This window comes from Carassius auratus, unplaced genomic scaffold, assembly GCF_003368295.1.
Source record: "Carassius auratus strain Wakin unplaced genomic scaffold, ASM336829v1 scaf_tig00046024, whole genome shotgun sequence".
In the NCBI taxonomy this organism is placed as follows: Eukaryota; Metazoa; Chordata; class Actinopteri; order Cypriniformes; family Cyprinidae; genus Carassius; species Carassius auratus.
Window position 1 is genome coordinate 7,918 of NW_020526951.1, and position 27,096 is coordinate 35,013.

Here is a 27,096-nt window from a genome sequence, read left to right on the forward strand (position 1 = left end):
ATGGAAGGGGATATGAAGCATGATCCACTAAAACAACCCAGAGAACTTACCTATATATGTACAGTGAGTATGATGGAAGACCTGCATTCCCTCAATTCATTTTCACTCGATAGCCAGTCCCAAGATAGAGCATTTTGCAACTAGGTGCAGCAGCACACCTGATTCTTTGTGTGCCCTAAATCCTTCTCTTTCACTTGGTCTTGCTTTTTCTCTCTCTCTCAAATGGTGCTAGAACTTTCTCAGAACTAACTTAACTTTATGCAGACAATTTTTTAAATTACTTTTTGACCAACAAAATAAAAACCAGTGCTCCTCAAGTTCACACATGGTCTTAGCAGACAGTTGCAGCCCATCACATTACCTATGGACATGTTTGATGACATCACAATTTAGGCAAATTAGAGCATTGTGGGAAATGAAGTGTTCTTCCAACACATCAAAAATGGCCATAAAATGATTCACAGGTTATATACACATTTTTGTGGATTATATTTACCCGCTATGTTGTGTGTATAATGACATTTATCATAACATTGTCATAAAAAAAAAAAAAAAAATATATATATATAAAATACTAAAAATAAAACGTTAAGATGGGTGCACACTGTACAATTTTGTCCTCAATTTGTCCAGCTAAATGCAAAACATTCATTCATCTTATCCTAGTCAGTTGCTAGTTTGACATATTCACCAACAGCTGAATAATGAGCACTGCGATCAGATTACACCTCTGATGAAATTCTGTCAATGTCAGATGTATCTAGTCCTGCAGTGTGGCTTGTCCTAATACGAATGTCAAATATAAAATCATTACGAGGACAGAAACTGATGACGCAATTATTGCGAAATCGAGCTACCACTTGTTCCAAACACATTGACTTAGATTTTGTTCCAATTTTCTTTTCCATGATCAAAATTAATGCTAGAGATTAATGCTATTTTGATTGCAATACCACATATGAATGCATCTCACAATCATCAAACGTTACGAATTGACGAGGTAAAACTCTAGGCTGAGTCTTCTTGTGTGTGTCCATTTTTACTAAGTATTGACTGTTATAATATTCACTTTAAATTTTGCTTACAATATAACTTATTACACTCCCTTAAATTCAAAGTTAATTCACATTCTGCATTTTTGCGATTCATTCAAATTAATTTTAATTTAAAAGGCATTCTCAATACTGACTTTTAGTTTGCGACTTGACCTTCTGCCCCTCTGGACTGCCTATTAGCTTAAATCTTATGGACCCTGTTTATTTTTTTATTAAAATAAAAGGTTTTTCAAAACATATATGCACTGGTCCCATCCAGCACTCAAGTTAACACAAGTGTCTGGAGCCAAAGTAATGTGGCGCCAAAGCATGTCCAATACACTGGATACAAATGCAACAAGTCTCATTTGTAGACTCTCTTGCAATCGACTGGTTTTGGTTATGATTCCAATCACAAACACAACTTTTATTGAGCTTAATTAGCTGAATCAATATCTCCATGTATGACTGTTTGTCTTGCTGTCAGGTAAACTGATTAGTCTGCACGCAAAGTGACCGGGCGTTTACTTATACACTCACATCCTTTCCTCAAATGAATATTTTATTGATCACAGAAGTGCACGTCTGACTCCTGCATTATACATCCTGCAGTTTGTGCACTTTTAGAGTGATTTAACACTGTATTTATCGTGGAATAAAGTGCCATATTTCAATTAAATTCCTTTTAGTTCAGAAGAGAAGCAATGGTATGAGTGTTCTTTTCTGAACTCAGTGCTCTGTTAAAATATTGATTGCTTATCAAACTATAAGATAAAATAAATCAATAACCTGCCACAATGTGAAATATCAAACATCAGTCTTCTTTCTGCAATAAAGTCCAGCGATCATAGTTCTGGTTCCTATAAAGTCTGAATCAGCCAGTTCAATCTTCTTGAGTGGATCTCTTAATTTATTTTCATTTGCTCTTCATTTTTTTCATGGCTTCAAAGGGATTTCAAAAGGATCTCTATGAGAGGGGCGCCATCTGTGCTCCTCAGTCGGAACAGGAGTGGGCTGTCAGACCTCACACCTCTATAAAGTTTTGCACGGAGAAAGAAAAAAAGTGGAAGACCAGCCATTTTCATGTTCATAAAATGTGTCTCATTTTCTGCACCAAAAACATTTGTGAGTGTTGAAGCTTGAGGAAGAAAAGAAACTCCATATGGCTGATTGGCACATGGCATTTCATGCTTATTAAATCCAGCACTCAGAATATTGGTGAGTGAATCTGAATGATGTGCACCACTGAAGTGGATGCAATTATTTTAAAAGGAAACACACAGAATAAATTAATTTTCTTTTAAAAATCAATATCAACATTTTAGACTGAACTATTAATGCATGATATAGCATTTTTTTTAGTAGTTTGCATATAATATTAAATCTTTGTTAACATTATACAACTGTTCACTGTTAGTTTAGGTCCATTAATAAATAATAATGATAATAATATTAACAGACATAACTTTTCATTTTAATAATGTATTTGTAAATGTTGAAATTAGCATTAACTAAGATTAATAAATGCATTGTTTCATTGTTAGTGCATGTTAATGGGGAAGTCGTGGCCTAATGGTTAGAGGGTTGGACTCCCAATCGAAGGGTTGTGAGTTCTAGTCTCGGGCCGGACGGAATTGTGGGTGGGGGGAGTGCATGTACAGTTCTCTCGCCACCTTCAATACCACGACTTAGGTGCCCTTGAGCAAGGCATCGAACCCCCAACTGCTCCCCGGGCGCCGCAGCATAAATGGCTGCCCACTGCTTCGGGTGTGTGCTCACAGTGTGTGTGTGTGTGTTCACTGCTCTGTGTGTGTGCATTTCGGATGGGTTAAATGCAGAGCACAAATTCTGAGTATGGGTCACCATACTTGGCTGAATGTCACTTCACTTTCACTAATGGTACTATATTACCATATACTAGTTCATTTTAAACGGTTCAGCGGTGTAACAAATGAGTAATGCTAATAAATGCTAATATTCCCTTCAATCTCTCCATATGAGCTCATAAAGCTGCATGCATACTTATTAGAATTAATTAGCAAAGTGATGCTTATATGGAAAACAGCATGTCACACAACAGGACATCAACTATCCAAATGCTTTCACTTGATATTCCCAGATGCTTTATTAATCAGATTTCAGTTCATGGAAATTCATCAACAGAGTATGTATGGACCTGTTAATCATAAGACTTTTCGAATGCATAAATGTAAATGGAGAAAAAAGACTCAGCATAGGCCACTTAGGCCCATTTTAATCCAATTGAAACCCTGATTAGTCTAAAGAGATTGTGTTTAAAGGATACATAAGCAACAAAAAGAAACATGTTCTGTGTGTTGTAATCTGTCTTGCCAAGACTTTGAGCAAATCTTTAGAGTGCATTTTGAAGGATTGGTGAGCTACAAAAGAGTTAAACAACAAAGAGAGAATCTATGCGGTGTGCCAAGAAAACATCTCACCTGTGCTGGATCAATACAGCTGAACTGAGCAGCTGTTGAAGAGAAGAATGCTTTTAGCTGAGCATTATCTTTAGCCATAAAACATTACCGTTTCCTTTCTGAATCAACATCCATCAAGCTGCCAAATTTCTACAAAACATGGCCTATTCAAATAAAAAAAACAATAATAATGCAGCAGAATTGATCCACAAACCCCACCTTTACTAGTTTGCATTAATGTCAGTGTGTTACTCCAGATTCTCACTCTGGATAATTGCTTAAAACACAACAAAATCAGTACAAACAAACTGAGCATTGCTTTCTTTTGAAAGGAATAAAAAGAAGACGAAATGAGATGTTTGTGTGTGTGTGTGTGTGTGTGTGTGTGAGCCATTGGCATGTTGTCAGCTCAGCTAATTATAATTGTGCTTCTCCTCCTGTGTGCTCACGTTTTTCACTGCCAAAACTTGCCTGTGCTAAAAACTGCACCTTAACAAACCAATGAGAGCTAAGGGGGCCAGAAGGGGGTTTGAAATCACCTGCTGAGATCTGAGCATGGAGGCTGAATGGATTTTCAGTGGGCCTTGCACAACATGCAATGTTAGAAAATGAATGCCCTCCATCATGCCTTACTGATTCTTTGCAGAAAATGAAACTTTCCTTAACTTTGACATTGGACATCAGTTGCTGTCCTTCATGTTGCTAAAATCACCAACTCTGACTTCAAGGAACATTTCACCCAAAATTGAAAACTTGCTGAAAATTTACTCACCGTCAGGCCAACCAAGATGTATATGATTTTGTTTTTCATCTGTACAGTAATTAGGCATTATATCACTTCTGCACCTATAGATCCTATGCAGTGAATGGGTGCCGTCATTTCAAACAGCTGATAAAAACATCACAATAATCTACAAGTAATTGACACCAATCCATCTATTAAAGGCAGGGTAGGTAAGAAATTTATAAACAACTTTCTTCCAAATTTGTTTAAACTTTCTATTTATATCAATGCATAATTAAAATGTAAGTACTCTGATAAAAAGAGTATAAAAATCGAGTGACTCTAGACCGTTTAATCTGTATTAAACACAGCTCATTATTTCCTTTCGGCACGAAACATAGGATTGGCTTAGGCGACTGTCACTCTCTCGCAACCATGGCAACCACCCTTTTGCCACACATGACCTGCCCACTTGCGTACGCACGTTTGATTTGAGGAATTCAAGAGGCACGGATCCTAGGAATACCAAAACAATGGCAGAGAAACAGCAAGCAAAATTCACTGTACCGGCCTATGCAGTTAGTGAAGGCAAACCAGGCAAAAAAAGGAAGACAGTAACAGTACAAGAAAAGGCAATGAACAAAAAGTCTTTGGATAAACAAAGAAATAAAACGCGAGTTAATATCGGCGTGCCTTTCCAGCGATGGCTGGAACTGAGGGAACTCAAGTGCTCCTTGCCCTGCCCTGCACTTCGACCACCCCGTCCTCGGCCTCTACTTCCTCGGACCCTAGTTGCACGGCCTCTTGCACGACCTCCTCTGCTTCGCCCTCGACCCCGGACCTGTCCTCGAGCTGACGATGCGGTACTTGTCTCTGGAGTGTAACGTTAGTCCTCATCAGAGTCAACAATGCTTTCATCATGGAAACTCTTAAATGCAGAACAACGTATATGTTATGAATCTTACACGAAATTCATCTTCATCACAGTGTAAATGATGGTAATGGAAAAACGTGTATCATGCAACCTGTTTTTAGCTTTGCCTTATAGATAACTAGCTCGTTAGCGAATCAAAAAATATATATTTTAAACTTTACCAATATCAATATGCTAGCTTGATAGTGAGTACTAAAATACATCTTGTTTGTTTATCTTCATAATTATAAAGTTATTTTTATTACATGTGATTCTGACATGATTTCACTACATGCACTCTGCTCCTTCCTCTCCGCTCGTCTCAGGTAAATAATGCGTCTTCCAGCTCAGTGGTCGGAGTCGCGCGTTCATGTGTTTTGGGGGCGTGGCTTTAGAAGGCGCCCAGAAGGGAGGGGGTGGTGTGAATGGAAATAATGAGCTGTCTTTAAAACAGTCGTTAGAGGTCTACAGACACTCGATTTTTATACTTTCTTTTTCAGAGTACTTACATTTTAATTATGTATTGATATATAAATAAAGTTTAAACACATTTGGAAAAAAAGTTTTTTATACATGTTTTACCTACCCTGCCTTTAATGTCTTGTGAAATAAAAAGCTACGTTTATCAGCTGTTTGGACTCTCATTCTGATGGCACCCATTCACTGCAGAGGATCCACAGCTGAGCAATTGATATATTGTTAAATTTCTCCAAATATGTTCTAAAGAAGAAACAAACTTTTTAAAATCAAATGAATTATTTTGGTGTGATTTCTTTTTTTCAGGTCATTTTATCTTTAAGTGACACTTTTCTACTTTGTACAGCACTTTGGCCAACAAAGGTTGAATTTAAATGTGCTTTAGAAACAAAATTTATTTGAATTGAATTGAATTGAACTGACACAAAGTCACTAAACCTGCCAAGATCTACAGCTGTCCTTGTCTATTTTTCTCTGACTTCTGTCTATGCAATTACTTCGCCTTGCCTGCAAATTATTCCTTTTGTTCTCAGTGTGTGCAAGTGTTGTTTTCCTGAATATAAAACATGAATCCGTAATGCCGTGTGGAGGATTAGAGTTGTTGCCGTGTTTGGAGGAGAACTGCCTTATTTTCAGGTTGGCTCCATCTCCATGCACAAACAGCTGCTTACTGTGGGATTAAGAGCCATTGTTCAATGAATCTCAACATGGGCACTGATGTCTCACAGTATAAGCCTTTAATTATGCCAGACACTGTTTCAGACGTTCAAGACTTTGACTCCAAGTTTCAAAACACTCACAGTCAGATCTCTGAATGCACAAGAACAATTGAAAAATGGAACAGTTGTTTTGTAAATAAAAAGACATAACAATATTTTTATTATATTCATCTTTGCTTTCATACATTTTAAAAAAGTTGTATATATATATATATATATATATATATATATTACAGTTCAGAAGACCCGAATAATTTTATTATTATTATTTTACATTTCTATTAGCTTTATTTTTAGTTTAGTTTTAGTTTTAAGTGATCTTAATACTTTATTTTAAACTTCTTTTAATTGAAGTATATTGTATTTTAACTGCATTTCAGTTGTTATTTCATTTTAATAAATGTAATAGTTTTCAATAACAATAATAGTAGTTCTCTGACCTGAATTTTCAGCTTTTCACTTGCATCTTCTTCCAAACTCAAGTTTGCAGTGTTGTGTCTGTGTCTGACAGCTCATTAAAAAAATGCCAGAAAGCAACAAAAGTCCACAGGGCAGTTTCACAGGCTGTGTGTCCATCATCAAAGTCAGAAGATGGCTATATAGAAAAGACACACTACTGATCACCTCCCACCCTGTCAGCTCTCTGTTCTTTAGTCTTTTCATCTGCCCTTGTTTTTGGATGCACCCCATTATTTCTGTCATGCTCTCTCATGTCTCGGCTTTCCCATTGGGCTTAGGGAGCTCTGAGAGCATGTAAAAAGACGTTACGGGAGGGAAAAGAAATCAAATGCTGCTGAGTTCAGCTCAAGTACACCAAAAACTCAAAAGGAATGTGACACTCTACACCCCAGAAATGAAAAGTCATTACACACGATCAGGAGAGATGTTTTGTCAGGAGAGTTATACTGTGTATTCACACTGTTAAAAATCACTGTAAAAAAACGGCCAAATTTCGACAGTAACATACCGTTTTTCATTAAAACAGTGCATTCTGGGTAATATTCATCATTTTCGAGAAGGTAGCCTGCTGCTATATATCGTAAATTAACAACGTTCAAAGTCAACACAGCGGCTGTATTTCAAATCACACCCTACACCCTCATTCACTATTCCTTACATGAGTTTACTAATATAGTCCACCTGACAGAGAGAATGAAAATTAATGAGTGAATTCAGACAATGATCAACAGCTGCTGTTAACGAGTAGAATCACTGAAGAAAAAAGAAACAAGACACACACAAGAACTACAACTGACTTCAGCCACAGCCTTAGATGAAATCAACTGAAGATTTACCAACTTCACTCATTACTAACCAGACTGACTTTATTTCTATCAGATCAGAGATCAGAGATCAAAAGATCTTACTGAGAATTACAGAGATTTAGATGATAATGTTACTGTTTCGTTTGACGTTACCATTGTGGAGATCAGTGTTTACTTTAGTTGGGCTCCTGACCCTTGACTTTTGCACTTTACATTTTGTTTCATTGCTGTATTTGTATTTTTCATGATACATCTGTTACAGCAATATTAATTTTGATAGTCAAGTTATTATGGCTGTTTCTGTCAGGCATGATCTACTAGACTGACTTAAAGTGTTGCTATAGTAATCAAATATTAATTTGGTGTTGAAATATTTGAGTGAATGACACTTTTTTTTTTTGTTTCTTCAATTTTGTAAGATTGAAAAGTAGTGTGATAACCAGTATTTATGGATTTAATCACTAGTTTTAGTTAAAAAATATTTCGGGCAGCAATCTCCACAACACTCAAAGAGAGAAATCAACAATCAGCATATGAATCTCAACAATGGTGACAATCAAAAGGTTCATGATGCAATGCATGCTGGGTACCAGCACAGGATAAAACTCATCCATGATTCCCAGCATGCATTGCGGCATGAATAAATTATGCCCCTGAATTGTTCACTTATTTTCTTGAATTCTTATGTGCTTATAATTTGGCATTTGTTTTAAGTTTTAGTAGCATGTGTTGTGATGTTCAGAACTGATATGTTTATTTATTTTGTGGATTGTCACCATTGTTGTGATTCATACACTGATTATTGATGTTTCTGTCTAAATATCAGCGCAGGTTTTTTTATGAGTGAAATTTTCTTAACAGTCTTTCATAACTTATGGCTCAGCAGTGTTCCTTCTTATGCTGTAGTATCAATATTCAACTAGAATTAAAAGTTAGTGAACTAACTTTGATGTTGGCTTGGCCATCTTGGCCATGGGGCAAAAGAGCCACAGTACTTGTGTGCCCAACATTCTTGAGTTGCCCCGCTGCAAAAAAATAAAAATAATAATACCATAAAAAAATACACCTGCAACAGTCTTTTTCCATGGTCCCTTGCTGTTTTCTTTTTTTAATTAAAAGCCTAGGCTATGATAACAGCTACGACAGGGTTGTCTAGCAGAATGCGAAATAAGTCATGCAAAAACCATAATCTCCTAAATACCATTCAATGTAATCTTATTTTAATAGTACTGACAACATATTTTAAGTTATCACACATTACTGAAAAATTAAAGAAGGGACACTATATATAGAATACTTTGGCGAGTCAAGAGCTAAACAAAAAGTCCTGTTTCATTACAAAATACTGTAACTTTTATAAACTTTATACTATCACCACAAAATTTTAATTAATATTTATTATAAAATAAATATTTCATAAAACTGAAACTTAAATATATTATTTCTATAGGCTATACTAAACAGAAAAGAAAAAAGACTAAATAATAAGGCTGAATAAGCTGATCTATAGCATGTTAAATGGTGGTTGCCTGTCTATGAATGGTACACCCCTCTAAGCTCACAGAAGTGGTTTGACCCAAGTCCTCAGCAGCCAATGACATTGACCTCTTCAAACTGATTTTTAACGTGTACTTCAAGTGTATTTCACGTGTATTTCAATGTGAAATACACGTTAAATACCCGCTGATTTTTCACGTGTAAACAACACGTATTTAACCGTTAAACAATATTGGATATAATATCGGAGTAATATAGTATTTTAAGAAGCTATTTAAAAAATATATAAATTACTTTACCATGTTGAGCAGCGCCGATAAATAAATAATATTAAATACGTGTTGTCTACGCATGAAATACACGTATTTAACGTGTTGTTGATGCGTTAAAATTCACGTGTATTTGACCCTCTTGGCCTTCCATACACATTAAACGTGAAAAAAGGACATCGCATTGTTTTGATATGGATTACTTTATCACAGAATATCTGTTTTCGGCGGCACTTGTTTAGTTTAAAAGTAGACATGTCAAGTTTTCTATAGATATATCTCTCATGTCTCTTCGTTGAGTATTCATGGAGTTACAGTTCTTTTTAATGACGTGTTTGTAAATGAAGATCAGTGCAGACCAATGCTGCAGACAGCACACCTTGTTTGTTATCTTTATTTTATAAGTGCCCAAAGTTTTGTTGTTATTATGTTTGTATCCAAAAAAAGTAGACCCTTTACAGAGACACGTTAAAATTCACGTGTATTTGACCCTCTTGGCCTTCCATACACATCCCAGACAGCACATGTACGTCTGGCCGACGTCGGCCCAATATCTAAACGTCGGCCTCTATACCTAAAACATCTATGAAACATCGGCCTGGCGGAGGCCGATATAATTTGGTCAGTGCTCTGTTCTCCAGCTCATCAATCGTCGGCCCTGAGTTGGTTCACGACCGCGGGCCGATGCCGCGCTTCTCTGTGTGCGCGTGCCCAGTATTCGTCTCTTTTAGCCACCCAGAGAGAGAGAAGAGGATAATCCCAGCGACATCTGTGGCTCTGAGGTAACGTTACGATTTCACTTCAGCTCAATTAGACAAAAAATACTTCTTTGTTAATTCTGTGACACTGAAAAAGTACTAGTAATACAGTCTATGGGCAGCTGAAGAGTCTGGCTTATTTTCAAATAATGTTACCGTTAACTTTTTGAGCCAACGGTCACGGTAGCGATTTTTTTTTAACATTAATGTTAACGCCTTAATGCGTTTTCAGAAGTTTCTCGGAGGGAAAATGTAAAAGCGGGTTATTAAAGAGAAGTCCTGACTGCTTTTTCACCGTGTTTTTACAGGCTTTCAGAAATAATCCGGTGAAATAATATGGTGAGCTATTGTTGGTGTTGCTTCTGAACTACAAAATGATTTTTAAATTTATTATTGAATGAGACTGTACATTATAAATGTAATGCTTTAACTCTAGATGTTTGTGTAAATGCTGTGTGTGCGTTGAGTCCTGCGCTAGCGGGGAGCAGAGTTGCCATGGAAACGGGGCGTCAACACAAAAACCGTTACTGGCAAGCAGTAATCTCCGTCTCTCGCTGCAGTTTACACTGTTTTAGGTAAGTTTAGTCGCTAAAATCACACAGATATTACATACAAATGTTCCTGACACGTTTCTTGCTTGTTATTGACATGTTTCAATTAAATTTATTTTATAGAAACGGTTTAGTGTCTTCGGAAAAGTCCGTTATCATTTTAGCAGTTTTCAGGTAGGCTAACTATATAGATTGAGCTCTTGTTGATGAAACTCTGGGCTTTTAATCAAATCTTCAAATCTTCGATTTGATTAAAACAAAATGATTTTTAAATTAATTATTGAATGATTATTGAATGAGACTGTACTTTATAAATGTAATGTTTTAACTATAGATGTTTGTTTGTGTGAATGCTGTGTGTGCGCGTTGAGTCCTGCGCGAGCGGGGAGCAGAGTTGCCATGGAAACGGGGCGTCAACACAAAAACCGTTACTGGCAAGCAGTAATCTCCGTCTCTCGCTGCAGTTTACACTGTTTTGGGTAAGTTTAGTCGCTAAAATCACACAAATATTACATACAAATGTTCCTGACACGTTTCTTGCTCGTTATTGACATGTTTCAATTAAATTTATTTTATAGAAACGGTTTAGTTTCTTCGAAAAAGTCCGTTAGCATCTTAGCAGTTTTCAGGTAGGCTAACTATATAGATTGAGCTCTTGTTGATGAAACTCTGGGCTTTTAATCAAATCTTCGTGTGTGTATGAGATATTTTGATGGCACTTTGAATGTTTTGCTGGTGATTTGTCAGTATGTTATTGGAAAAGGCTGATTTACTGAATCGATGACGTCACTTACAGTGAGAGTGTAATCGGCTGAAATCAAGTTCACATTAGTTTCGATATTTCATGATAAACAGATATTAATACAAATTGTTCTGTGATTTCAGGAGGACAGAAAGAAACTCTACAGAACAGAAGTGAAGCTCCAAGATTTCAACATTTCTGAAGGGAGATTCTGACTTAGAAATACAGGTGACCTGAAGAAGCTCATGAAAAACATGAATATGCCTTTTTCAGAATACATTTCACCAATTTTAAGAAGTCCCTGACATCATAACGTAAGTCACACTCAACCTAAAACTAAAAATATAGATTGTGTTATTTTAAGATTATATTTTTAGTAGTAGAATATGTATATTACATGTTATTATAATTGTTATATATTATTCTGTCTTTTATCTCCATTTCACCTCTACTCTAGCTTGTTTCCTTCTAATGAACCTGGAACTGCAGAGTAAATATTGTTGACTCTGTGTCAGATTGCTTGTTTTGTTCCTGGATTCTTCAGTGATGATGAGCAGAGTCTGAGCGAACCTGCTGTCAGACAGTAAGTACCGTAAGGTTTCAGTCAGGGCCTTCAGTAAACAACTGTTAGATACCTGTACACATCTTACACATCTCTGTTACAGCTAACGCAGCCGAATGTGTAAAGGTGCGGTCACACTAGCCTTTGAACGTGCAAAATTATTTCGGACGCCGCTGCGAATATGGGCGGGAGCAAGATATAACGGTTTCCCCTTATCACAACATGGTTTAATCTGTGCTTTTACTGTGTCTTTGGCGATGGCGTCGAAAGCGTCTTATTATATTGCACTCTGTCTCTCTCCCTCTCTATAAATATACACACTAAACAATAAAAAAAATATAGAACGTGTCCTCATTCAAATGTGCAATCTGTTCCTGTTTCCATTGACACTGCGAACCATGCAGCTTCTTTTTTAATTATCTTTTAAATATGTATTATATAAAATAGGATGCTGCGCTACGGCTAAAATTAGCACTTCATTTTTTAAATTCTGTACAGAGAGGTCACGCAGTGACGTATCATTCATCTACTGGTCCCACGACTTCACGTGATGCAAATTCGCAGGTCAAAGTTCACCAAACTTGAACTTTCGAATGCAGCGAAATGCGAAAATTTTCGCATGAGCCTGGGTTTCCGGTCTGACGCATTCGCATGCGTATCAATGGAAGTCAGTGGAACGAAAAGTGCAGTGTGACCGCCCCTTAATGCACATATTATGCCCCACACAGGCTCTCAACAACAATGACGGGGCTGATCAACAACTTCAGCAGTAGGCTAGATTAGTGTGGGTTAAAGGGATAGTTCACCCCAAAATGAAAATTTGCTGTTAATTTACTTTCCCTCAGGTCTTCCAAGGTGTGGGTGACTTTTTGGTAACAATTTATTATAAAGTTCATATGTAAGTCACTTTTAAGTGAGTAGTTAATGATGAACTAATCATTTACAAAACATTCATAAGCGCCTAATAAGTGATATACTAATAATTTGTGTACTTTTTGTAAATTCATTTTAAAAGTCATTTACAAGTAATTAGATTATGATTAACTAATTATTTACAAAACATGACTGTGTTCATAGAAATAAATGATGTTAATATTTTTATCTATGTTCTGTAGATTAAGTTATAAATAATTTACAAGTGACATGAATATACATTCACTAATGATTAAGTAATATGATATGATTTACACATCTTTCATAAGCAATCTTAAAAAAAATAAAATCACGAAAAAAATCAAACAGATCCTTAATTTTTAATAGTTACTAGTTAATATATTATGAATCACTTATAAATCATTGAAATGTCAACATTGTACTATTATCTCAATAAACAGTATAAATCATTTACAAAGCTTTCTGCACCCCCCAATCTAAGGTGTAAACTACTCATCAGTTGTAAATGTTTTACAAACTTTGTGGTTTTCAGTTGTGTGTGCGTATGCATATATATATATATATATATATATATATATACACACACACACACACACACACACACACATATATATATATATATATATATATATATATATATATACAGTCTTGTTCAAAATAATAGCAGTACAATGTGACTAACCAGAATAATCAAGGTTTTTAGTATACTTTTTATTGCTACGTGGCAAACAAGTTACCAGTAGGTTCAGTAGATTCTCAGAAAACAAATGAGACCCAGCATTCATGATGTGCACGCTCTTAAGGCTGTGCAATTGGGCAATTAGTTGAATTAGTTGAAAGGGGTGTGTTCAAAAAAATAGCAGTGTGGCATTCAATCACTGAGGTCATCAATTTTGTGAAGAAACGGGTGTGAATCAGGTGGCCCCTATTTAAGGATGAAGCCAACACTTGTTGAACATGCATTTGAAAGCTGAGGAAAATGGGTTGTTCAAGACATTGTTCAGAAGAACAGCGTACTTTGATTAAAAAGTTGATTAGAGAGGGGAAAACCTATAAAGAGGTGCAAAAAATGATAGGCTGTTCAGCTAAAATGATCTCCAATGCCTTAAAATGGAGAGCAAAACCAGAGAGACGTGGAAGAAAACGGAAGACAACCATCAAAATGGATAGAAGAATAACCAGAATGGCAAAGGCTCAGCCAATGATCACCTCCAGGATGATCAAAGACAGTCTGGAGTTACCTGTAAGTACTGTGACAGTTAGAAGATGTCTGTGTGAAGCTAATCTATTTTCAAGAATCCCCCGCAAAGTCCCTCTGTTAAAAAAAAGGCATGTGCAGAAGAGGTTACAATTTGCCAAAGAACACATCAACTGGCCTAAAGAGAAATGGAGGAACATTTTGTGGACTGATGAGAGTAAAATTGTTCTTTTTGGGTCCAAGGGCCACAGGCAGTTTGTGAGACGACCCCCAAACTCTGAATTCAAGCCACAGTACACAGTGAAGACAGTGAAGCATGGAGGTGCAAGCATCATGATATGGGCATGTTTCTCCTACTATGGTGTTGGGCCTATTTATCGCATACCAGGGATCATGGATCAGTTTGCATATGTTAAAATACTTGAAGAGGTCATGTTGCCCTATGCTGAAGAGGACATGCCCTTGAAATGGTTGTTTCAACAAGACAATGACCCAAAACACACTAGTAAACGGGCAAAGTCTTGGTTCCAAACCAACAAAATTAATGTTATGGAGTGGCCAGCCCAATCTCCAGACCTTAATCCAATTGAGAACTTGTGGGGTGATATCAAAAATGCTGTTTCTGAAGCAAAACCAAGAAATGTGAATGAATTGTGGAATGTTGTTAAAGAATCATGGAGTGGAATAACAGCTGAGAGGTGCCACAAGTTGGTTGACTCCATGCCACACAGATGTCAAGCAGTTTTAAAAAACTGTGGTCATACAACTAAATATTAGTTTAGTGATTCACAGGATTGCTAAATCCCAGAAAAAAAAATGTTTGTACAAAATAGTTTTGAGTTTGTACAGTCAAAGGTAGACACTGCTATTTTTTTGAACACACCCCTTTCAACTAATTGCCCAATTGCACAGCCTTAAGAGCGTGCATATCATGAATGCTGGGTCTTGTTTGTTTTCTGACAATCTACTGAACCTACTGGTAACTTGTTTGCCACGTAGCAATAAAAAATATACTAAAAACCTTGATTATTCTGGTTAGTCACATTGTACTGCTATTATTTTGAACAAGACTGTATATATACACACACACACACACAAAATCAACCAACCTGTAACCGGAAAGTTTACATTTACAACTGATGAGTAGTTAACACTTTAGATTGTGGGTGCAGAAAGCTTTGTAAGTTATTTATAACTTAATCTACAGAAAATAGATACAAATATTAACATCACTTATTAATCATCTATGAACACATAGTCATGTTTTGTAAATGATTAGTTTACCATTAGCTAATTACTTTTATTACATGGCTCTGTGGGTACTTGATTCTGATTGGTCAGTTGCGACATTCCGATGCATGTTATCCCTGGATAAAAACCTGTAAAATGTAATAACACAGGCTCATCCGGGTAACAGTAGTTGGTGCTGTACTCTTGCTTTAACTTTTTTTTTTTATTGGTGGAAGCTGTGCATTTGTTTAGCTAATAAATTATAAAAACTGTGTACAACAGTTGTGTACAATTGTTTCATATATATATATATATAGCAAAATAAGCTCAAATTGAGGCAGCAGCATCTATGGTGCATGGCCTGTAGTGAGGTCACAAATTCTAACACCAAGAATTTATCAAAGTCCACCAAAGGAAGCAAAACCTATTGGTATTTTACTTTGAAAATAGCCTTCCAAATAATATTTGGGGCTCGGACACACTTTTTTGTTGTTGTTTAAATTAAATTAAAATACATAGTTTAGTATTCATACAACACATCTAATAACCATGCACTCCAGTTATATGTGATTAAATAAATAATATTTTGTCTGAAATAATATGAACAGCAGCAGCTATTCTAAACTTTCTCCTTTTTATTTCCTGTTTCTATCTCAGGATGTCAATCCCAAGGTTTCTAGAGATTACACCAGCTCCAGACTGAATCCAAACTCACTTTTGAAGACTTCAGACGACACCAACGCTCACAAAGACTACAGACAACAACTGTACATGAACACACAAAACATTGGACACACAAAACAAATATTATCCTTATTTTGCCTATAAGGGTAAATTTGATGATTTTCAAACTGCTTTATTGTAACGTCTCTTATATCTGTAAATGAACAATATTTACTCTCTGAGTTATGTGGACCTACATGTCCCCTTTTATTTGTAAGCATCACTTTAAAAATGTTGAAAGATAATGTTAATGTTAACTGAATACAAAACTAGAGACTTGTTTAGTAAGATTTTATCAGAAAATATTTTTGAACTTTTATCATGCAATTTAAAACATTTTAATTGCTTAATTAGTATTGTTTGCCTGGTTTTATTTTGTGTTTATGTAACTCTTTTTAAAAAGTTCTTGGCATAAAGTTCACATGCGATGCTGACAGCACTGAACACATGACTTTTTATTATGAACTAGAAGATGGTCTTCCCAGTGAGTCTCAGTCATCTCTGGCTTTTTAAACTGGAACCTTGAAACATGCATTTCCTGTAAACCTACTTTGAAATAAGTATTGTCAAAAGGTGCTATACTCATACAACATTTAACCATGCAAGGACTGTAGTAATGGTTATTTTTGTTTTTACTATGGGTTTACTGCAAAAGCTGTAGTAAAATCATGGTGATTGTAGTAAAACTATGGTTGATTTTGTTTTTTCTATGGTTTTACTGCAAAAGCTGTAGTAAAATCATGGTTAATGTTCAAAAGACTACAAATAATCCCGAATTATACACTTTTGATCAAAGCATCTGGTAAATGTTATTGTATTTGTACATGTAATATGAAATAAATGAAAATATTAATAAAGTTGCGTCTGTTCTTGAGAGTGGTGTGTATTGTTTTATTATAAACCAGCGGCGGTAGCCGCGGGTGGTCCGTAACGATGAGCAAAACGCCGGTGAACCGCGTCCACGCAGAGCGGCCGGGATGTATCGTCTCAGCATCGGCCGGAGAGCATTTCCGATCAGAGGCCGACGTCGCCGAGACATCTTGCCTATTAGCAAACGCTCCCTGAGCGATATCGTCCCGATGGAATTTTGTAGGTCGGCTCGACATCGGCACAACGTATGTGTGCTGTCTGGGATTAGACGTGAAAAAAGGACATCGCGTTGTTTTGATATGGATTAGGCTACTTTATCACAGAATATTTGTTCGGCAGCACTTGTTTGGTTTAAAAGTAGACATGTCAAGCTTTCTATAGATATATCTCTCATGTCTCTTCGTTGAGTATTCATGGAGTTACAGTTCATTTTAATGACGTGTTTGTAAATGAAGATCAGCGCAGACCAAGACTGCACTTTGTTTGTTATCTTTATTTTATAAGTGCACAAAGTTTTGTTTTTATTATGTTTGTATCCAAAAAAAAAGTAGACCCTTTACAGATTCGATTGATGTATTGCTCTTATCTGTATGATTAAAACTGAAAGTGTAATTTAAGTAAATATCGGGGTTATCAGGAGAAAATGACTCAAAACGCGTATATGCGTTAATTGACTCCAGAGTTAAAAGGCTGTCGTGACTTTTTTTCCTTCCAGTATTCATAAGCAAGCTGTATCACTCTGTCAAATTACATTTCATTTTGCACACATAAACAGTTCAAAAACACCTGAATTCTGCTCTTGTTGTGTTCTAATGGGTGGATTAGTGAAATTCGCTGTGATATTATTTTTGGAAGCGCTCATTTCTCTCTTGTCTTTCTCTCCCAGCAAGCAATTTTGCGTCTAATAGACGTCTAATAGCCGTCTAAACACAGCCGAGACGTCTAGGCTAAATCGAGGCTAATTTTGGGCTGTCAGTGAAAATCTAATAGACGTCTAAACATACCCCAAGAATAGACAGCTATTAAATGACTACATATATACGTCTAATAGATGTCTAACCATAGCCCAAGAATAGACAATCAGACAGCTATTGAACGACTATATTTATACGTCCAATAGACGTCTAAACATAGCCCAAAAATAGACTAGTCATCAATTAGACCGCTAAACAACTACATACGTCTAATAGACAGGCAATATGGGTCTAGGCTAAAACAAGGCTGATTTTGGGCTGTCAGTGAAAATCTAATAGACGTCTAACCATAGCCCAAGAATAGACTAGTCATCCATTACACTACATATACATGTAATAGACAACAAAAAGAGGCATAAGGATTCTTTTCACTCAAATATAACAGGTTCTCATAAATTAAAATCCATCCAAACTAATTGAATATAAAGGGATTTATTTTGAACAATTATATAGACAACAACAACTTGGACAACATTCAAACATAAAAATGAACAAATAAAACATTGGAAAAATATGTAAAACAATTAATTTTTAAGAATTAACTGTTTACTTTAGACCCATAACCCCCACCCCCTGTCCTCCCTGGTGCTTGTTTGAAATGATTAGAAATAGCATTTTTTATTTCACATTCCATAGCTGATGGAAAGCTGGTCATCACTGCGTCTGCCAAATGAGAAAAAGGAAAGAATTATTGCTCAAAAAAAACATTGTTGACAATCCTTTTTAACTAATTAGTCAATCACTTTTGCTAGGATGATTTAATAGATAGAGTTAACAGAATATAGATTGAGACTATATAATTTATATCAATATAGACAATAATTTATATCAATATTATAATTAATATCAATAATTGAACATTTTTGCTCGCTTAGTGGTGATGCAATACGGCGTGTAACGATACGCGTATTGAACAATTCTGTACAAGGCATATATATATATATACACACATATATAGGCTATATAGACACACACATATACATATATATCTGACATTTTCTTCTCGAATGTTCATTTTTATCAAGCTCATATATGCAAGTTCAGTAATTTCACTTAAATGGCAATGAAAATGACCTATTAATTTTCAGCGAGAGCATTAACTCGATCTCTCAAGCGACGCCATTCTCTTAGATATTTGGGATCCATAACTTCTGAATATGGAAATAAAATTAACATTATAATTGATTATGTAACACTGTTATCCCAAGACATGTCTGACTACTACCATAATGTGTTTTGAAACTGAAATACAGTATTTTTTTAATTATCATTCTAATGAAGGTGAAAACAGATTTTATTTTCATTTCTACTTTAGTTCTTCCCTCAAGTTTAAAGGGATAGTTCACTTTGAAATTAAATTTTGGTATGTTTTAGCTTACCTTAAGGACGTCCAAGATGTAGGTGTCTTTGTTTCCGCAGTAGTTTCAATTTTTTAGGTCAAACTATTCTTGTCTGTCAGTCATATAATGCAGGTCTATGGTCACCACCTAAAAAGGCCATGCACAGAGAAGTCCAAATTAAACAATTCCCCATCGTAAGTACACATTGATGGACTAAGACACGAAACGAGCAGTCTGTGTGAGAAAATGAACAGTATTTATATCGTTTTTCCCTCTTGTACACAGCCACGTCCAAGTGATATGAGGGCTCGCGTGCTTCCAGGTGTGTGATGCGTCCGTGTTCTGGCTTAATTTGCGCAAGCGCCGCACTTAGACTAAGCCAGCCCAGAATGCGCACACACCGAAGCACGCGCGCCCTCAGATCACTTCGACGTTGCTGTGTTATAAGAGGTAAAACGATATAAATACTGTTCGTTTTCTGACACAAACCGCTCGTTTCGTGTCTTAGGCTATCAGTGTGTATGGTGGGGAATTGTTTAATTTGGACTTCTCTGTGCATGCTCTTTCAGGTGGTGACCATATAGACCTGCATTATATGACTGACAGACAAGAACAGTTTGACCTAAAAATATAAAAATTGAAACTACTGCGGAAACAAAGACACCTACATCTTGGATGCCCATAAGGTAAGCTTAAACATATCAAAATTTAATTTCAAAGTGAACTATCATTATAAATCATTCTTTATCACTTACTCATATAACTCTAATAAACATAAAAAATACTTATAGGCGTAGTTCACTTAAAAAAAATAAAATAAAAAAATAAAAAACAACAACATGTAATCATTTACTCACTTTCACTTGGTTCCAAACCTGTATGGCTTTCTTCTGTTGAACACACACAAAAAAATATATTTTGATGAATGTTGGTAACAAGACATTTAATGGTAGTCACTGACAAGTGTTCTGTATATTCAATTGCTGTACTTTGTTGACTGATTGCAGGATAATTTCCAATAAACAGTGTCTTTAAATCAAATAAAGTGGATTACATCACTCCAGTTCTGAGGATTTTACACTGGCTATCTGTCTGTCAAAAAATTAATATCCAAAAACTACAGTTGGTTATTAAATTAACATTTTAAGGCCAAAGTAAATTTCTAATCTTCTGATGCACTATGAACCATCCAGAGCAGACCACTCAGGACATCTGGGACAGTAGCCAGCTACTTTTATATCTCCAAAGTCAAAACAAAACATGGAGAAGCAGCATTCAAATTTATATCTGAAACAAATTCACTGAAAACTGAATGTATGCTGCATATTTTAATTATTTACAAACTAGTTTAAAGACTTTATGTTTGCCACTACCTTTTATTAAATGGAGAGGATTTTTTTTATTTTTATTTATTTTCATGTTGCACTATGCTGCTGTTAAATTTTATGTAAAGTACTTACAGAATTTGCTTTAAATCAACTCTAATTTAAATACAAATAAATACTGGTATCTTTATAATAATAAAAAATAGTAATGATAAGTTTCATAGTTTCATGCTTACCACATTCATTGAATTTAGATACATTTGCAATAACACGTGCAAGGTAACGTTAACTTTTTGGAGAGAAGTAGTACTCTGCAATGTTAATGTTAAAATGTCACGGTTTCTACACATTATAACAGCTAACTAATTTAAACAATAAACATATCAAAAATAACACGCATACTTACAAGATCGAAGTAGAAATGTGAAGGTTTTCACTCAGACTGTTGCTCACCCGTTGCACTCCGACAGCTGCCTCGTGTAAAATAAAATGGCGGAAATGTTTATCGCGAGATTTGGCTTAAGTGATCTAGTCACGCAATGGCATTAGTTCCAGTAGACATGTCTCAGTAGTGTTTCAATTGTGCCATCTAGCGGTTGGGAAATGCAATTGCATTTGATTAGATATTTTTATCGTAGATTGTGTATGAATGTTTGACAGAAAATATATATTAAGCTGTGTAAGCGAAAACATTTCAAAGACTAATATTCTAGGTCGCTGGTCTATATCTGAGCCCAGATTGCAATAATTTCGCCAGGTGGGCTAAAGCAGACCGCATATAGCCCGTCCAATTCGGAGCTTGATATCATACCAATGCGAACATGATTGAATATTAACCATTTCATGCACTGCCTGGCAAAAAAATACAATTAATCAGTTTTGACAAAAAGTGGGCTACAATAGCCGGGTCTGAATACGAGCTAAATCGTGGCTACGCACAGCCTACACATATAACATGTAAAATAAAGTAAACCAAACAACTTGTAATCACGTTAGACTCTGCGTACATGATGGAATATCATACATCTCACAAGTTATTTTGCAAAAAAAATACATTTATCCAGATTAAATGTTATTTGGGCTAAAAGTGGGTTACACATAGCCGGACTATATCTGGTCTATATTTAACCCAGACGTTGAAATGACGGCTATTGCTTGCTGGGCTCTGTTCTTTGGCCAGAGACATAATTTATAAATGAGATCTGACCCGGTAATAATAACATATGTATTTCATTTTGCACACATAAACAGTTCAAAACACCTGAATTCTGCTCTTGTTGTGTTCTAATGGGTGGATTAGTGAAATTCGCTGTGATATTATTTTTGGAAGCGCTCATTTCTCTCTTGTCTTTCTCTCTGTTCTTTGGCCAGAGACATAAATTATAAATGAGATCTGACCCGGTAATAATAACATATGTTGGTTTAGCTTGTCAGTGTGAATGAAATGTGTAGCCTATTTATTTGTCCGATCTCGCCCCGAAACGCGGCTGTCATGTGGACTTCAAGTGTTCAGAGAAATCGCGAGCTCGCGGACATTTGGCTGCCGCGAATATATCATGTTATTACTTTAAACAGTTCAGAAACATCTGAATTTAGCTCTTGGTGTGCTCTAACGTGTGGATTGCGTGCAATCGCCGTTTTAAAAGGTCTTAAATAAGAATAAATTCGCTCGTTGTGAGCTCCGTAAGAGACAATGCCTCCAGCAGCTGACCAGCCGTGATTCTTCTCTCGTCTGACTAGTCTCTGCCCAGAAATAAATTATTAATGAGCCCTGACCCCTGTAATAATCAGATATGTTGGTTTAGCTTGTCAGTTTGAGGGAAATTGTATTATTTACTTGTATTTTTAACCAATGTAAAAGTGAAAGTAAACAAAAGTCCGGGTATTGCAACCAGTAGGGGCGCGATTTTTCTCAGACAATGGAAGTCTATGGGTAATGACTTTTACATTTAAAAATTAATAAAAAAAAAACTTTAAGTCTGATCAGTCTGAAAAGATATAGCAACCTGCACGGCTCTATCCCGCAGGTGTCTGCCGAGTTTGGGGCTTGTGGCTTTAAAGCCCTAGGAGGAGTAGCGTTTGACATTGCTCAGAAAAATAATAAGAAAAATAAAAATAAGAAGTTTAAATAGCATAACAGTATGTTGGCTTGTTGCCAAGCCAACATAATAAGAGAAGAGACACGGGATTAGATCAGAAATAATAGTATTTGTTCTTGTCAATCTATAAACAACAATATCAGATTTTTTCTCTTCTGTGTACTTTTGTTTTGCTATAACAGGTTCCAAAGGCGCATTGTTACAGCATGTAAAAAAAAAAAAAAAAAACCTTAGTTGTTGAAAAGTCACGTTCAAGAGCCCAACTAAAGTAAACACTGATCTCCATCATGGTAGTGAAAAAAAACACCTAAACCTATTTAACTCTCCATAAGTTCTTCTGTAGACATCTGACAGAAATAAAGTCAGTCTGGTTAGTAATATGAATCTGGTGAAGCTGTTTTAGTAGTTGTTTAATCAGATCTTGAGAGATTTGATGCATTCTTTTATTCAGTTGATTTCATCTAAGGCTGTGGCTGAAGTCATTTGTAGATCTTGTGTTTCTCTTTCCTTCAGTGATTCTGCAGGTGTTTATCACTAATGCTCAATCATCAATTAATCACCGAATTATCTCATTAACTTCACTGATTCAGTGTTACTCAAGCACTCTGTAGTGTGCACACATTATAAGTGTTCATTTAAAACTGAGGATTTTCTTGTGGGGTTTAAAGGGTTAAAGATTTAAGATGAAGAAAAAACAGCATGAAACATAATTTAACAGTAATAAACTGTAATTAATTTACAGGAAACAAACTGTAGAAAAACAGTTATTTACTGGCACCCCTGCTGCCAGTAAATAACTGTTTTTCTACTGTTTCTTGCCGTAAATTAATGGTTGCAAGCAAAAAAAGTGTTTTTCTACAGTTTGTTGCCGTTAAGTCAAGGAAAAACAGTAATATACTGTAAAATGTAAACGTCAGATTTATCAAATGAAAAAAAAGTTAATTTAACTAAAATAATTGTGAACATCCATAGAAAAAAAATTAGGCAAAGTCATACACTGATAATGAGAGTAAATACTGAACTTGACTGTATTAATGTGTGTTTGCACAAGAGAGATCGTTTAGTTTAATGTAGTTTTGTTGTTCACCATTGTGCTGGAGAGTAGAGCCTGTGCTTCAGTCAATGATGAGCCACAAATTCTGATTTTCTGCTGCTTTATATAAAGGCAGTAAATGTGGAGTTGCTGATACAGTGATGATCTCTGTGTTAAGTACTTCAGCACATACATGTGCGGTGTAGATGACAATGAGCCGCAGTGAGTTGAGTAAAAGTCATGTATTTAGTTACTTTATTACTGCACATTAAGTGTTTGCATCATTATATTAAGAAATATTCCTTCTCAGTGGACTCAAATGAAATAAGTTCATAGTACTAACATCGTAGGAATGCTAGTTTTAAAAACTAGAACTGTTTGAAGCAGTGGGAGTGGAGTTAATTTCCATGGTAGAATTTACGGTAAAATACTGTTAAAAAATAAGAGTGGTAAATTAATGGTTAAGAGCTGTAAATTAACAGTACTTTACTGGCGCCCCTGCTGCCAGAAAATTACTGTTATTTAACGACAAAATTTTTTACAGTGCAGTCTGTCTAGACTCACAAAGTCATGTTCTGATTGTTATTATTTACTCGTGTTGTTCTCAACCTGGAGTAATTTTTAAGTGGATTTATTACATTTAATATATGTATTAACTCCTTAATTCTTCGTGGCATAGATTCAACAAGGTGTTGGAAACATTCCTCATAGAGTTTGGTCCATATTGACATGATTACATCATGCAGTTGCTGCAGATTTGTTGGATGCACATCCATGATGCGAATCTCTCATTCCACCACATCCCAAAGCTGCTCTATTGGATTGAGATCTGGTGACTGTGAAGGCCATATGAGTAAAGTGAACTCATTGTCATGTTCAAGAAACCAGTCTGAGTTTATTTGCACTTTGTGACATGGTGCTGTATCCTGCTGGAAGTAGCCACCAGAAGATGGGTACACTGTAGTCATAAAAGGATGGACATGGTCAGCAACAATGCTCAAGAAGGCTGTGGCGTCTAAACGATGCTCAGTTGGTACTAAGGGGCCTAAAGTGTGCCAAGAAAATACCCCCCACACCATTACACCACCAGCAGCAGCCTGAACCGTTGAGATTGATCCATGCTTTCATGTTCTTAATGCCAATTCTGACCCTACCATCTGAATGTTGCAGCAGAAATTGAAACTCATCAGACCAGGCAACGTTTTTCCAATCTTCTATTTTGGTGAGCCTGTGTCTCTGTTTTTACCTGACAGGACCAGCACCCGGTGTGGTCTTCTGCTGCTGTCGCCCATCTACTTCAGGGTTCGATGTGCATTCAGAGATGGTATTCTGTATACCTTGGTTATAACAAGTGGTTATTTGAGTTACTGTTGCCTTTCTATCATCTCTAACCAGTCTGCCCATTCTCCTCTGACTTCTGACATCAACAAGGCATTTTCGCCACACAACTGCCACTCACTATTTTCTCTTTTTCTGACCATTTTCTGTAAATCCCAGAAATGGTTGTGTGCGAAAATCCCAGTAGATCAGCAGTTTTTGAAACACTCAGACCAGCCGTCTGGCTCAAACAACCATTCCACGTTCAAAGTCACTTAAATCCCCTTTCTTTCTAATTTTGATGCTCAGTTTGAACTTCACTTGAACTTAGATTGGTGGATGGATTTTTTCAGCAGTTAACAAGAAAAGTGGGACTACAAACGGACAAATGGAAATGTCAGGGTTATCCACCCCTGTTTTAATGGTGTTTCACAAAAGAAAGCAACACTGGTTTTGAATGATGCGAGGGTGAGTGTAAATGATGACAGAAATTTCATTTTTGGGCTACACTATTACTTTAAAGAAGATAAAGCTCATCTTCTTGGTGAAGTGTGAACATCACATGAATTGACAGCAGTGCTCTCCATTATTCTTTGTAGTAAAGAAGGGAGAGTGAGAGAGAGAGACGGCGAGGGGGGAATAGGCACTTGCTTTGATATCCCTTCTCTCGTTTCACAAGTCTCCGCTCTGTCAGTCATAATGAGCATTTATGAATAAATAAACGTGAAAGGGAACCTTAACGAGGTAAACGCCTGGCACACATACATAATACAGCATCTTTTCACCATATTCAGTCTGATAGAATATCCTTCCAGCAGAGTAGCAATTTCTGTAGCTGGTAATTAGGTAAAGTTCATAAACCTGAGAGTTCAGCTTAGGCTGAAGATTGAAAACATGAAGAATGTATAATCTAAAGATTGAACAACTGAAAAATGAGAGGATTTGTGATGAGAAGATGGAATCACAAAAACTTCACATGCTGAAATATTCAAGAAAGTATTCTGAGCTCCTGTGGCATGTATTTTTTTGGCAAGATATCTGATTTATCAGTAACACAAAAGAGCTTTCTATCAGCTGTATTACATAGATGATTATAGACACATTCATAGAATTACAATATTGCCATTCCTTATAAAATGACTAGCTAACTAGCAAATAACTGGTTTATCAGTCAGTTTTAACTCATATTTGGTGCCCAGTGTTTTAAACCCTGATAGTACAATAGGGACGTGTTCAAAAGTGTCTCAACGAAATCAGTGTTCAAGTGACTCAACACAGCTGAGGTTTATGACACCAGTGCATAAGACCTACGTTAGTGTTATTACTTTGAAACAGAGGCAGACAGGTCTTTACATGCAGCACACATTCATAGCAAAGATGAAAAACATTAGACTTCAAAAAACCTCTAACCTCCCTCACACACAGACAACCTCAGGCAGATTTCATCCATTCAGAACAATCTGTGTTAAAATAACCTGCACATATTACCAATTTATATCAAATGTTCTTTTTATATGTTCATTTAGGATGTTAGATTTCAGATTTAACTGTATTTGTGTCATACTGTCTTATTCATTGGTATTTACTTGTGCACACAAAATTGCATCAGATAAACTTGTTTTCAGAGAGCATATCTTATATGCAAATTATATTGCAAATTAAGGATTTTAGCACAAATATAGCAATTTTGAGAGGATTATGCCCAAAATGAGACTAAAAAAAATTAATGACTTGGGTAGGAAGAGTAAACTTCATAATATCTTAACAGCTAGCTAAACAATTTTTGCTTCTCTTTACATAATTTTGTCTTACAATAATACATAAGAACATCTGCATCAAATACAGCGAAGTATTTGATGGTATAAAGGCAAGAAAAAGATTTAGGTTTTTATACATAGAATTACATTTCCAGTCAAACAGATTGATTTTAATGCAACTGTCTGCCAGGATGGCAGGATGTCAGTTTAACAATGACAGTTGTGGTATTTCGGTGAGAAGTGAATCGGACAAATGCCATTGTTGTCTGACTCTAATGATATAATCACAGTTTATCTCAGCAATGCAGTTGTTGATATCAAGCTTAATTAGTTCAAGCAGTCAATCAAGAAAACTAATCAATCGAAGCTGGAAGTTACAAATATATT

General features: G+C 35.9%; 2 long non-coding RNA genes across 5 annotated transcripts; one reads left to right on the plus strand and one right to left on the minus strand.

Annotated features, from left to right (window-relative positions):
• The first annotated feature begins 9,915 nt into the window (after positions 1-9,915).
• On the plus strand, positions 9,916-11,562 carry LOC113088272 (uncharacterized). 4 transcript variants are annotated; one of them, XR_003285880.1, is made up of 4 exons: positions 9,916-10,118; positions 10,403-10,433; positions 10,531-10,669; positions 11,531-11,562. It is a non-coding gene; the product is annotated as an uncharacterized LOC113088272 (long non-coding RNA). The 4 variants fall into 4 exon arrangements; XR_003285881.1 differs by lacking the exon at positions 11,531-11,562 and adding an exon at positions 10,769-10,863; XR_003285883.1 differs by lacking the exons at positions 10,531-10,669; positions 11,531-11,562 and adding an exon at positions 11,017-11,070.
• A 6,853-nt stretch (positions 11,563-18,415) lies between these two features.
• LOC113088273 (uncharacterized) lies at positions 18,416-21,297 on the minus strand. Its single transcript, XR_003285884.1, has 3 exons — positions 20,910-21,297; positions 20,036-20,068; positions 18,416-18,501 (listed from the first exon to the last, which is right to left on the minus strand). It is a non-coding gene; the product is annotated as an uncharacterized LOC113088273 (long non-coding RNA).
• Between the last annotated feature and the right edge of the window lie 5,799 nt (positions 21,298-27,096).